General features: G+C 43.0%; 1 protein-coding gene across 2 annotated transcripts in view; it reads right to left on the bottom strand.

The window, feature by feature from the left end:
• Nucleotides 1-14,895, bottom strand: part of SORBS1 (sorbin and SH3 domain containing 1) — a 234,556-nt gene that overhangs the window by 159,212 nt on the left and 60,449 nt on the right. For both annotated transcript variants that reach the window (XM_027529417.1, XM_027529431.1), the window contains exon 2: nt 12,617-12,707. The gene's annotated coding sequence lies outside the window, so the exon portion shown is untranslated. The remainder of the gene's footprint in view (nt 1-12,616; nt 12,708-14,895) is intronic.

Here is a 14,895-nt window from a genome sequence, read left to right as displayed (position 1 = left end):
AGGAGTAGATTTACACTAGCCAAGACATGCAAACAACCTAAATGTCCATCAGCAGATAAGTGCAAAAAGAAGACGTGGTGTATACATATGAAGAAATATTACTCAGTCTTAAAGAACGAAATGCCATTTGCAGCAACATGGATGCAACTAGAGATTATCATACTAAACAAAGTAACTCAGGAAGAGAAAGACAAATACCGTATGATACATGGATTCTAAAATAAGACACAAATGAACCTATCTATGGAGAAGGCAATGGCACCCACTCCAGTACTCTTGCCTGGAAAACCCCATGGACGGAGGAGCCTGGTGGGCTGCAGTCCATGGGGTCGCTGAGGGTCGGACACGACTGAGCGACTTCACTTTCACTTTTCCCTTTCATGCACTGGAGAAGGAAATGGCAACCCACTCCAGTGTTCTTGCCTGGAGAATCCCACGGACAGGGGAGCCTGGTGGGCTGCCGTCTATGGGGTCGCACAGAGTTGGACACGACTGAAGCGACTTAGCAGCAGCAGCAGCAGAACCTATTTATGAAATAGAAACAGGAGGCAGAGGGAGGGAAGGATTGGAATTTGGGGATTAGCAGATGCAAACTATTATATACAGGATGGATAAATGACAAAGTACTACTGTATATACAGCACAGGCAACTATACTCAATATCCTGGATGGAAAAGAATATACGTCTATAAGAAAATAGAATAAAATGAATGAGTTAGACTAGCTGCCATCATAGTTTTCTTCCAGTCCTTACATTCCATTATACTATTATACTAAATACTGCAGCTCAACTAGTCATGTCCCCTTCTACTGAATACCTTCTGTATGTCCAGTGCTCTGCTGAGTACTGGAACAGTCTTGCACTCAAGGAACCATCCAATCACTTATGCTAGTAGCCTGTAAACAAGCTTCTACAGTATGCAGGGAGAGACACGCGGACAGGGCGAAGAGTCAGCTGACCCAGCATAGAAAGAGGGCAATCAGGAACAGCTTCCCAGAAGTGATGCCCAGGCCAGTAAGGGCAAAAGGAGTCTTATGTACAAAATGATCCCCAGGGAGGAATGGCCCAATAGGGCATGCATGATGGGAGGAGTTCAGAGATAAAGTAGTAAGAAAAGCTACCATCAGCACCTCAGAACTCCTACAGTCCTCTGCTGTTCATCCTAACACCTCCCTATACAGCCACACTCTTAGGGTCAGCGCACGCCAACACAAGGCCAGTCCACCAAGCAACCATCCAACTCTTGCCCCCAGCCTGTCCCTCTTCCCCTGAGTCACATGGCCAAGCTACACCTGCTTCACACACAGGCTTCCTCCCCATCACACAGCAGGCCTTGCTTTCAACCCCTGCTCAGTCCCTGGTGCCCAACCCACAGCAGCTGTTCCAAATAGTTTCCATCTTCCTCAGAGCCACAGCCACAGCCCACCCACCCCACTCATGCTCAGCAGACCACCCTCCCCACCTCCTCTGCTCCTGGGAACGCCTGTCCAAGCACTGCTCTGTAGCAACCTTTCTGCCCATCTGTCTCAGCTCCTTCCTGCAGAGCCCAGGCCAAGCTGTGGGGACCTCTGCTCATCAATACAGAAGAAAGTAAAAGGAAATGGAAACCACAGTCATCCACTCATGCAGGCTGTTGCCCGTGCTTCTGACTGGACTCTGAAACAGCACACTTAAGTGGGATGAGGTCTATGTGTGTACCCGCGTGCCAAAAGGTTTTATGCAAATATTATTAGCTACTCCATAACCATTGCTTGAAGAAACAAATACTTTTTTTTTTTTTTGGCAGCACCATTCAGCATGTGGGATCTTAGTTCCCTAACCAGGGATCGAACCTGTGTCCCCTGCAGTGAAGCACAGAGTTTTAACCACTGAACCACCAGAGAAGTCCCCAAACAAGTAAACAGATTTAGATGCTGAGTTTATCTCCAGGCATGTGAACCAAGAATATAGTCTGCTGCTGCTGCTAAGTCACTTCAGTTGTGTCCGACTCTGTGCAACCCCATAGACGGCAGCCCACCAGGCTCCCCCGTCCGTGGGATTCTCCAGGCAAGAACACTGGAGTGGCTTGCCATTTCCTTCTCCAATGCAGGAAAGTGAAAAGTGAAAGTGAAGTCGCTCAGTCGTGCAGGACTCTGCCAAAAACATCCTTTGTATTAACACAATGGCGAGGCCTTTACCAACTGGTCCCTGCTTTGTTCCTACACACGGTTCATTTAATGCCAACCCAAGAAGCACTGAATCATGGTAGTGCCATTTAGTTATGAAATACATTTCCTAAAAACACAATATAAATGCTTTAAATATAAAAAGCACACTCCTATAGGTGCCATATTTTGTATGTATATTATACTGAACTGTGTGTACAGTTATTTATTTTTCCATGTTCTTGGTGCCAGCATAAGCTCTCAACCAATGGACAGCATAGCATGGCCTGAGCCAACTGCTGATCCAGCCCCAAGCAAAACACCATAGGGCCTCTAGGGCACCGCCCTGTGTTAACATATTTACCCCACTAACACCTGTCTGTCACTCATTTATTTTTTGTTCTGGTCAACAATTTTGACTCATAATGGCCAACAGATGGTTTGCAACTGGTATTGGACCTGCTATCATGAAATAAAGGAAAAGCATCACCCAGGATTAGTAAATTCAAGTGTCTAAGAGACTGACCAGTGAACATGGGCCAGCTTATAGGCTAGGAGCACTGATCAATGGAAATACTCTGTAGAATGCCAGGAAAATAAATCCATCTCCCCACACCATCTACTAAACAGAGCTAGAGAACTCTCTCGCAAGGTCAGGGTGACATTGTGAGCTCCTGAGTACAGAACTCCTTACACATTGTTCTCTCCTGTTTATTCCAGGTAACCATGAGGAAGAAATGGCATTAGGAATCCTCCTCCATTTGACAGGGACAGAGTTAAGGGACAAAACAGGTGATTAAATAGTTAATTCCACTAGAGAATTGGAAGTAAAAAAAAAAATATATATATATATATAATATATGGAAGATCCCTGAAGTTAATGATCACTCAGGAAAGCAGGGTTGCTGCTGCTGCTGCTAAGTCACTTCAGTCGTGTCCGACTCTGTGCGACCCCATAGACAGCAGCCCACCAGGCTCCGCCGTCCCTGGGATTCCCCAGGCAAGAGTACTGGAGTGGGTTGTCATTGCCTTCTCCAAAAGCAGGGTTGCTTAGCAACAGAAGCACAAGACATGCCCCAAAACAGTAAGACAATGGTGGCATGAGACCCACATCCTACCCAGTGAGCTCAGTAAATTAATGACCCCAGATCATGCTATCTGCACACATTAAAAAACAAATTTATGGAAAGGTGACATTTCAGTGTGAAAGACCCTGTCCATAGCCAGGACAGTATTAGCTTGATATAGAGACAAGAAAACTCCCCTGCTCAACCTCGAGGAGGAGCTAATGATGAAAGTGTGATGTCTACTCAAGAATGAGAAAGAAGGGGGTCTTCTCCCCCTCCCCACTTTTCCTTTGATTATAAAGGAAAGTTTTCAGGGTGTGGCACTCTCTCACCCCGATGGCTTGTAAGCTTCACGAATATCCTATTCTAACACAGCATTTCTTATCTACCACTTTGCTTCTCATTGAATTCTTTCTGCGCTGAGACATAAAGAACTGGAACTCCTCAGTGTTTCCTGAAACACCACCTAATGGTTTCACATTGAGATGTTGGTCTTCTAACCCCCTAGACCTGGTTGTGTAGTTGGTCTCCAGAGTTTCCCAGAACTCACGTGCAGCTCTGCGTGTGTGGGGCACGTGACAGAACGTGACAATTCTAGACTGTTGGGGTTTGAGTGAAACTCAAACACGATCTCATTACATATAAGAAACAAACAAAGCCTGGGGAGGGTGGGTTGTCCCAGGGCAGGTGGCCAGTAAGGGCCCAGGAGGTTACCGGAATGAGAACTACTGTCCCTTCCTTGGCCAGTCCAGCAGACCGAGAGTGTCCGAAGAGCTTTCACCCAAAGCCAAGCAGCTAAAAATGAAAAAGGATTGAGAGGCTATCTCCATTCTGGCTAGCATTTAGTTTTCGGAAGTTTACAGGAATAATTTTAGGAGGAAAAGGGCGTTATTAGAAACAGACTGATCACAATAGCTTATAAAATGGGAATGATTTAAATTCACATGGTTATTAAAGTTTTAGGATTTCTTGTTGGCTTTTGTTTTTATGAAGCTCCTTTCCTATAATCTACTGAATATTTTGGAAGGTACCAGGGACCAAAAAACTAACAGCTCTGCTTCACCAAAACATCAGGGACTTCTGTCATCCAGTTTTATATTTTTGTCTGCTTATTATAAAAAGGGAAACTAAGAAATGTTCAAGTTCCTTCAAGTTCAGTAGTTCAGCTCCATTTGAAAGAAAGAAAAAAAAAAAACTGGAACTATTTAAGAGCAAATATAATTAGTAGATTTGTATAAATGTCTCCAACATGGTAATTTTATGAGCAAACCACATTATACAGAGTACATGATATGTTTCAAAATTAATATAATGATTGGATATCTGTAAAGAATACTGAAAAATTACATTATTGCTGTCTTTCCTTCCCCTCTTATTTAAAAAGGCATAAATCCCTTAAAGAAAAAAAACATGTTTCACTCCACAGACAACTATTTTTCTATCACTGTAAATGTAGTTTCCACATTTAAAAAGGGGGATACCAAAATGATTCTTTGCTGAACCTCAAGATCCTTTGATATGTCAAGATAAGATTTTAAACTGATACTGAAAGTCAGCAGTTACAAAGGCTGGAGTTATATAGGCTGAGAGGGCCATCCAGATAACAGATGATGGTCTGGGGACTGCAATAAATTGGGACTCATATGCTCTCACATGATGGGTCAATGGCTGTTCCACTCCAGCCCATACCGTCCCATGTAAGAATATGGCTCAGCACTGTTAGATATTCTCACTGTGCACAGCAGCTAGAAACCCAATCATGTGAAATTTCCCCAACTTTGAAAATTCTGGTCACTTACTTTAAAATTTTTTTAAATACTGGTGTTTTATAGACAGTTAGTTTGAAGGACAAAATGCTATAAACATGATTAATTCAGGAAGTAAATTCAGTGCCTAGAAACACAAATTTATTGGAAAATGAAGAATGGATTCTATATACTTTTTTTTTAATATACTCTTTTTTAAACCTATATTATTCCCTTATAATAGCTTTTCTCTTGCCCAAGGGGAATGAGGATGGGAGAATACATAAATTTGAGGAAAAAGATTGAAATTAGCTGTTAGAAAGCAAGAAGGGTAAAGATACCTTTACTTCCTTCTTTAATTAAAACAACAGAAATTGATTTAAGAGTATTTTCAGCTTTTGAGTCCATGTTGGGACAATTCCAGAAGTTGCACATTTCATCAAAGTCAGGCTGCCTTGAACATAGCAATTTTCCCTAAAATTCTTGTCTAATCAGAAATGCCACCCAGAGGTACCCAGAGGCAGCCACTTTTATAATGGTATGCTAATGGTTTATGTGACTAAGTTAGAAGGCATGATAACCAGATGGGGGAAAGTCATCTATTTAAAATGTAAAAGTACTATCCATGCAAATTATGTGGGTACACGTGCATCTGGGGTGGAGGGGTGGTGTTCTTGACCCTTCTTCTCACAAAAGCCTAAGAACCAATACCTGATTATAAAAGTGAAAGTTCAATTGTGCAAGTTCAAACACAGATAACGTAGTCATTTTTTTTTTTCTCAAACATACTCCTGCAGGATCTTTTTTTTTTTTTTTTTCTTTTAAATCACTGATGGGATCAGCAGACCGGAGAAAATCTCTCTTACTGAGGAAAACAGAGTGAGTCATCTCTATGCTGATAAGAGACTGCAGGACAAGGGCACTGCTGTGAAGCAGGTATCAGGTGGTGCCTAGTCTAAATGAGTCAGTGGAGCAATCAAGATCATTTCTTTCCATGACATTCAGTGATCACTGGAGATGATGTTGCCGGCCTTATCTCAGTAGCATCCCTAAGCACAATCTAACATTTACTTCCCCAAACCTGGTGAGGAGGAAGGGGGACTGAAAAATATCTGACTATTTGTAGTGACTAGATAGAAAAGGAGAAAGTATCTTGTTTTTACACATGGTTGGCTGGCAAATGTGATACAACTCCCTGTTTGTTTTAAAAGTATAAAATCAAATGTGTAAATCTCTTGGAGAAACATCAACACCTAAGAAACATGGCTGCTGCACAGAACGAATGTCATGGCTCTGTAGAACACAAAAATGTTGGCCAGAAAACAGCTTTATGAACCTCTGGGAAGACAAACGAACATGCTAGCCCAGGAAGATACTTTTAGACAATGACCCCTGTAGAAATGGACCCAGAAAGAGCACACACTCCAGACAGTGCAGTGATCTGCTCATTAGTCCTAGACACTGGATTCAGTCTCCGCTTTCAAAAAAAGTTACAACTTGGGCAAATTACTGACATTTTCTGACAGGTGCTGAGATTTTTAAAACAAGGAAAATGAGTTTGGGAAGATCATTTTGAATGAACTCTGGGTTTAGGGGCTATCAACCACAACAGATTCCAAATCCCATGTTCTGATCCACAATGCAATAATAAGACTTTGCTCTACAGGCGGCAGGGAGATGGCCCATTGAAACGAATATAATTTGTGCCTCAACTCATGGCAACTACACCCCATTTGAATTCACATTTGTCTAAGGTGGATAAGTAAAATATTAGCCAGAAACAGCCTTGAATCCTTTTTGAAAGAGCCAAAGAGGAAATGAAATTGGCCTGATTGACATTTTTGTAACACACAGAAATGTGAAGGTCAAGTTAAAGAGGCTATAGGGGAACAGAATTTGCCACCTTAAAACATATCTCTTTGGCATATTAATTATGTTAAGCTGGTTATAGTTTCTAAGAAACCACAGACACGGGAAAAATTCTGAAAACCAAACAGAAGTGACCCTTTTAGAAGAAACACTTACAGGTAAATCTTCATTTGTAAGGGTGTGTCCATGCTGTACCAGGTAGAGGAGGATGATGAGACCTCTAGAAACTCTTATCAATGGATAAGATGATGACTAATCTACATAACAACCTTACCTTAGCTTACAGTCCTTTTCCTGGTCAACTCCCATAACTGATTCTCATCCTCTTTTATCTTTAGCTAAGGACAATATCGAAAGCTCGAGTATTGGACACTTAGGGGAGTTACTTGAGTTTTCCTGGGTCTCTCCCTTGCATGCAGGTTGTTACACTTTTGTTCAGTTTTCTCCTGTTAATCTGTCTGATGTCAATTCAAATCTTAGACCAGTCAGAAAGACCTAGAACAGTAAAGGAAAATTTCTTCCCAAAGCCTCACACCAAGTTGCTGATGAACATGAAGCGTTACAACAAATAAAGGCAATGGCCATTGAACCAACAATGACCTTGGTCAACATGCACATCAAGCAAGAGTCCCAATAAAAACAAGAAGTGAAGGAACTTTAGATTTTTCTAGGTCATTTGTTAAGCCGAGAAGAGGTACTATTATTCTTTTGAAAGATAATACATAAACCAAAAGATTTAGGAAAAAAGGGTGGAGACTGAAAAGGAAGTTCCCTTCATATACCACTGCCCTTCTCCAAGGTTACTCATCTCCAGCAGCTCCTCCTAAGATGACCCACATACACATGAGCAATGAAGCACTATTCTGCACCCCTGGCTATTTTTTACAAAACATAAGGGAGATAGTACCATTTATAAATGTCCCACCACTTAAGTCTCTGGGGGCATGGGAAGGTACCAAAAAAACAATTTTTCCCTTCATTCCTAAAACCACTTGCTGAAAAGGAAACAGGAGAAATCCTCACCCTATAACTGCCAGTAGGTTTCATTCTTTTTAATCTTATTTAGGTTCCACTCTGAGAAAAGATGACGAGTGAAAACCAGGGTTGCTGTCAATCGTCATGAACATTCTGCTGAAACCTTCATTTTGCCATAAATCAGTGGTTTCAGATATAGACTACCCAATAAGTGCTCATTTTCCAGAGATTAGATACTCCCTAAGTCTCACTGAGAATATTTTCACTGAAACACAAGGGTCTTGAGATACATGGAAGAGCAAGTGAGGGCTGCCCATTACCTCGGGCAACTGGAAACAGCACATTTCAGCATGCTGCTTAGCCCACTGCCCTCAACAGCTGCACAGTTTTCCATGCTTTTTGTCATTTGCACAAAAGGCCTTTAAAAAACAAAACAAAACCAAGCCTGGAGAAAAAGTGGAAATGTTTCAAAGAAGAGAATCTTGAAGACATCCAAGAACGTCTGGGGAGGGCTAACCTGAGGCTCACAGGGCAGCCAGAGACGGTGGGACCCTAAACCCGGGAGAGGGAGGAGGCGGACAGGCTTTGAGTTGGTAACTTTGGGAAGGGGGCAAAAGTGTCTCTGGGGGCTGGAGATAACCAGACTAAAGAGATTTCCCAGGTAATGTAGGAACAGAAAAACCAAGGAGCCCAGGGAGAATATGCAGGAAGCTCAGTGGGGTGTTTTCTCTGGGAAGGGGACAAAACCAATACAGAGCTGTATTCTGTGCCAGAAACCCACAAATAGACGAAAATGGAAAACGTGTTTGCTCAAAAAATAATCTTCTCAGGTCAGTGGCTGATGATTAAAGGTGTATGGGTGGTCCTGAAACACATACATCTACCACAACCATCACTGTCTATTTTTGCTGCTTTATTATCTTATAGCATTTATCTTTGGTATTTCAAAGATATCAAAATATTTCATAAATTGTGGTCCTGCAAATCAAGGTTGTCTTTTTGGCTTTTTCATAAAATTATATCACAACTTTCACCGCCAAACTACTGATTTTCAGGGACCGCTTTCCATTTAGCAAATCTTCATTTAATGAAATTTTGAGTGTGATCAGAGAATGAAAAAAATTTGCAATGTATTAACTAACAGTAAATTAAACTTCATCAAAATGGCTTGTAGAAGTTCTAGCGCATATAAAGAACAGTGTAACTTACAGGCTATTACTGGCAAAGGATGCTGGATCCTTCTGCTTGCCAGCCAAAGACAGCCATGTGCCAATTGCATAAATGCAGTTTATAATTCACTCAGCTGGCCAGATTTTAAATCATGCAATTCTAAAACTAATTTTCTTGATTTGGAGGAGTCACAGTATTTCCATTTTTTAAAAAAAACATAAGGTGAAGCTTTATTATATTTTCCTGTCATCTCACTTGAATCATTTCTATTTGTATTACATGAACTTATCCCTTATTCAGCAGTTTATACCCTGATGCTGGGAAAGATTGAAAGCAGGAGGAGAAGAGGGTGACAGAGGATGAGATGGTTGGATGGCAACACCAGTTCAATGGACACGAACTTGGGCAAATTCTGGGAGATGGTGCAGGGCAGGACAGGGAAGCCTGGCATGCTGCAGCCCATGGGGTAGCTAACAGTCAGACACGAATTGGCGACTGAACAAATCCCTTATTCATTAGAGATGTGTCTTCATTCACTTCTTAGTAGGAATTTTATATGGTAAATTAACCCTTTGCCTTTATTTTCTTTGTCCAAATTCTACCTATCTCTTCTTTTTCTCCCTGAATCATCATCTCCATCTCATAGCTTCAAATACCATCTACATGCTGATGACTCTCAAAGGTACCATTTCCAGCTCTAGCCAACTCTGAATTTCTAAATCTCTATATGAATATTGAATGGGCATTTCAAACTTAATATGCCCAAATGGAACTCTCAGGGTCCTCCCCAAACCTCCTTCTCTGTTCCCCATCTTAGTAAATAACAACACCATTCACCTAGCCAAAAACACTGGACTTACCCACTTTCCTTTTTGCTCATACCACACACTCAATCCAGCAAGTTCTATCTTCAAAATATACCCTGAGCTTGACCAGATCACACCATTTTATATTCACCATGTTAATCCAAGCCATGCCCTTATCTCTGGCCTAGACCAGAAGGGCCACCTACAGGTCACACTGATTCTATTCTTGCCCCCAAAAGTCTATTCTCCATTCAGAACCCAGAGAAATAATTTTAAAGCTCAAAGAAAATCATATCACTGTTTCACTCAAACTTCTCAAAAGGTATCCAATCACACACAAGGTTTTGGAGTAAATCTCAACTCCTTACCATGCCTATAAGATCTACCATTGACCTCATTTCATATCACTCTGCTCCCCAGAACCACTCCCCAGCTCAAGGCCAGCCAGACTGGCTGCCTTCCTGCCCCTCTATCCTGCCAAGCTCAGCCTACACCAAGGCCTTTCTTTTTGCCTTCTGTTTCCTCTGCTAACCACCTCTCTGCAGATTCCTTCACTACATTCAGATCTCTGCACACAATTTCTATCCACCCCTCTCCAAACAAAGACCTTCTCAGACCTCTTTCAAAAGGAACCCCTCAGGTTTGGGGCAAAATGGATACATGCACATGCATGGCTGAGTCCCTTCACTGTTCACCTGAAACCATCACAAAATTGTTCATTGGCTATACCCCAATACAAAATGCTGTTGGTGTTAAAAAGAACTCCTCACTTCTTTTATAGCACTTATCACTCCCTGAAATTGTATTATCTATTTAGTTATTTCCTTCATTCACAAAACACTTATTTCATGAGCACCCACCACCATGTACAAGGTGCTCTTCTAGGAGCTGGGTAGAGAGCAGTGAATAAGTAAAGACCCCTGCCCTCATGGAGGTCACATTCTTGTCACCCCACTCAAATCCAAGCTTCAGTCCACTGAGTCCCCAGTGCCCAGAGCCGTGCCTTGGCACAGAGTGGGCATTCATGCATGTTTACTGAATGGAGGAAGGGTCCCACCCACCTGGGACCACTGGTTCCCTGAGAACTCCACCATAGACCTCTTCCTAAAAGATGGGGCTCTGAGGAAGCCAGAATGTCCACTGTGTCCCTTTGGGCATAGTAATGGGGACAGCCAGCCTCCCATGTTTCAGTTCGGTCCCTAACCTTGGGCCTGACCAACTGCCCTTCTTTCCCCGCCCCACCCCAGCAACCTGCATACTCCCCAGGCGGCCATGCCTCCAGGTCATGTCTCACTGGGTCCTAAGAGCATCTGATTCACCTAGTTAGGAGTGGACCAGGCAGTCAGCAGCAAACAAACCAGCTTCTCTCAATCAATAAAAAACGGCTGGAATCAAGACGCATGGGTCATACTGCCTTCCTGGCTCATGGTCCCCCCCAGCTCAGAACTCACGTGAGACCTTCACCATCAACTAGCTGGTATGCCTCCAAGCACTCTTAGCATTAGAACCCACTTGTGTTAAGGACATATTTTTGCCTCTTTCAGCTGCCACAGATGCAAGACATTTACCTGCTGTGATGAGTAATTAAGTTTCTTTGGAAAGCGGAAGAACATTTGTTAACTGTGAAATTATCTGATGGCAAATAAAAATGAAGGTAATTGTGAAACAGAGTTAATTTATCTTTCTATAAAAGGGCAGCTGGAATGGTAGGATCAGATCAGATCAGTCGCTCAGTCGTGTCCGACTCTTTGCGACCCCATGAATCACAGCACGCCAGGCCTCCCTGTCCATCACCAACTCTCGGAGTTCACTCAGACTCACGTCCATTGAGTCAGTAATGCCATCCAGCCATCTCATCCTCTGTCGTCCCCTTCTCCTCTTGCCCCCAATCCCTCCCAGCATCAGAGTCTTTTCCAATGAGTCAACTCTTCGCATGAGGTGGCCAAAGTACTGGAGTTTCAGCTTTAGCATCATTCCTTCCAAAGAAATCCCAGGGCTGATCTCCTTTAGAATGGACTGGTTGGATCTCCTTGCAGTCCAAGGGACTCTCAAGAGTCTTCTCCAACACCACAGTTCAAAAGCATCAATTCTTCGGTGCTCAGCCTTCTTCACAGTCCAACTCTCACATCCATACATAACCACAGGAAAAACCATAGCCTTGACTAGACACACCTTTGTTGGCAAAGTAATGTCTCTGCTTTTGAATATGCTATCTAGGTTGGTCATAACTTTCCTTCCAAGGAGTAAGCATCTTTTAATTTCATGGCTGCGGTCACCATCTGCAGTGATTTTGGAGCCCCCAAAAATAAAGTCTGACACTGTTTCCACTGTTTCCCCATCTATTTCCCATGAAGTATGGGAATGGTAGGAAGGGAAAAAACGAAAATGCAAATCCCTTGAAGAACCACTCTGGAGGACTCAAAATATGTATTTAAAAATCCGTGTTTCTAACATACGTGTTCACTTCTCAACTTGCTTGCACAGAATCACCCAGCTCTACACCTCAGAACTAAACAGGATTACTCCGTATTTGCTCAGCATTTTATTCCCTTGGAAGCATTCTCACATAATCTTTCAGCAGAGCAGGAGTCATTTCACTGTCTGCAGGCCCAGGGAGGTAAAAAAAAAAAAAAAAATGCACCTAAAAACCCACAATAAATAGCAGAACCAAGGAGGTAGCAGAACTCATATATGCCTAGGCCAGTCCCAGTTTCCTTCCTTCTATGACAGAAAATGCAGTGTGGTTCTCTGAAAATCCCATTCCATAGTCCACTGAAAACATGGCCCTCCGTTGAATTACAGCAGCAGCAGCAACAAATAAAACACAACACATATTTACCAGTGGTGTAAGGTGCTGGAAAGATGCATTGGTCCTGGGGCTCCGGGCAGGGAGAAGATCTCACAAACTCTTTCAACAAATGCCACCACTCCTGCAATGACAAACATACAAGACATCTGAAGCAGGCACCCTGCGGCCTCTCTCCAAGGAGGCCTTCTAAATACCAATGGCTAGGCACCCTGTTTAGACTCAAAGCCTCCCTCCTCATCCTCCAGCCCCACTTCCTTCTCACCCTGACCTCCCCTGGTAGAAGCTGCATCTTTAGTTCATTGGCTGAAAAGGTCCCATGAGAATCGATGGATCTCAGGCAGAAAGAAGCTCCTGAGACCATCTATGACAGATGCCAAGTGGGTCACCTCTAGCCTGTAGAGGTATTATAGTTATCTGCAGGATATGTTCAGAAAATTTGAGCCAAAAATTTAAAAATCAAAAACTGTCACATAAAATCCCAGATTTCTGGCTTCTCCTTTCAAAAAAGAGAGGATCTGTCAACATGGCCCCTGTTCATGTCTGAAAATAATCAGCTGGTGCTAAGAAACAGCTGCCCTTCACAGGCAGGCTTGGCTATTCCAATACGCCACAGTCCCTATCGCTCCCCATCATCCCAACACAGAGAAAAGCTGTGGTGATCACTGTCCTCGTGTTATTTTGTTAGAGATACAAAAATATTTCCCTCTCCCTATGATTCTAACAAAAGTGGAAAATTTTGTTCTAAGGGGTTGAGCTCTAAGAGGGGGGAATAAAGGTATAAGCACATATAGCAACTTAAGTTAGTGACCTCATTTCTGTAGACATTTGCAACCCTTGAACAAGAATATCACTCCCATTTTACATAAGTGAAAGGAGGAAACTGACTTACCTACTCCTACAGTTAGAACTGGCTCTGGCTCTAGAACTAAGGTTCAACCCGGGACTCGTTCACTATGCCCCCCTGCACAGCAGTCTTCTATTACAAAGCAAAAAGTCAGTTTTATATATATACATATACACACAGGGGGGGTGTGTGTTTCTCTCAAAGCTAAATACTCAATTCAAGGAAACACAGTCGAAGTAGCCAACCTACTCTGTACTAAAATGCTGGCCATACCTTCATTTGCCAAAGAATGTAAGAGTAAGTTATATCAGGTTCCCTACGGGCCTGTTTCCTAATGTGACATTTTCAATACAATTGTGCTGCTTTACACACAGAAGTAGTTGTCACAAATACCATGAATTGGCTACTTCAAAAGTGCTCGGTTAACATTCCAAACTGCCTGAAACACTCTTTATGCTAGAAAAATGTCCCTGAATATGCATCTAGAATACAAGGCTATCCATAAGCTTATATACAGGTACGACCACTGTAATAAATGAACAGTGTTCAACTATAAGGTCACGAAGGGAGTTATTTATATCGTTCCCCTCAAAGAATGTGTTGATTCTCTCACTCAGCAGGTATTTACTGAGTCCTATTACACGCCAGGCAGCAGGTGAGGTGATGGATACATGAAGAGATTCAGAAACTCAAAGACTTCTAAAACAACAGGTGAATATAAAAATCTGGGCAGGCGCAGGTGCCATGGGAGCCCTGAGTAGGGGCTCCTAGTGCAACTGAGGGGAAGAGACGCACCCTAACACGGCCAGGCGTCAGAGGAAAGCCTGAAGCAGGCATGGGAGTGCGGCAGGCAGGGGGCTAACCAAGGGGAGGTGGGAATGACAGGGACAGTGGAGCTGGAGCAAAACTTATGGACAGCCCCTTCAATTTATACTGTCCAGACCTTGTATTATCTTACAGGTCTTAAAAACTCCACCTTATGCCACCTGACCCAGCAGCATCTATCAAGACTTGATGCACAGCCCACATGTGCTCTCTTGAATGTTGACCTTGCCAAGTGCCCAGATCAAAAATGCCACTAGTTTCAGCCCCGCTGCCAGGCCACGCCCATCTGTCACTCCCTCAGGGCAATCAATGCTGTCCCAGAGTCTGCAGGACCCTAGAAACAAAGGGGTCGAAACACTCAACCTTCCTGTATTTCCAGAACCTCCATGATGTCTGAGAAGACAGTAAACAGATTTTTCCCTGTGCCATCACGAGATGGTCCTGTCTCTACCTCGAGACCTGGATTTCTACAGCCAGAATCTACCATGCAGTCGAGACTCAGGCAGCAAGTTTTGTGAGAAAACGTTCCAAAACATCTGCCCATCAAAATGCCCGTGTATTTGCAGGGCAGCAATGGAGACAGAGGCATAGAGAACAGACTTGTGAACACAGTACAGGAAGGAGAGGGCGGGATGACTTG

The sequence above is a fragment of the Bos indicus x Bos taurus genome, chromosome 26 (assembly GCF_003369695.1).
Source record: "Bos indicus x Bos taurus breed Angus x Brahman F1 hybrid chromosome 26, Bos_hybrid_MaternalHap_v2.0, whole genome shotgun sequence".
In the NCBI taxonomy this organism is placed as follows: Eukaryota; Metazoa; Chordata; class Mammalia; order Artiodactyla; family Bovidae; genus Bos; species Bos indicus x Bos taurus.
Note: the sequence above shows the minus strand (reverse complement) of the source record. Positions and strands in the feature narration are given on the sequence as shown.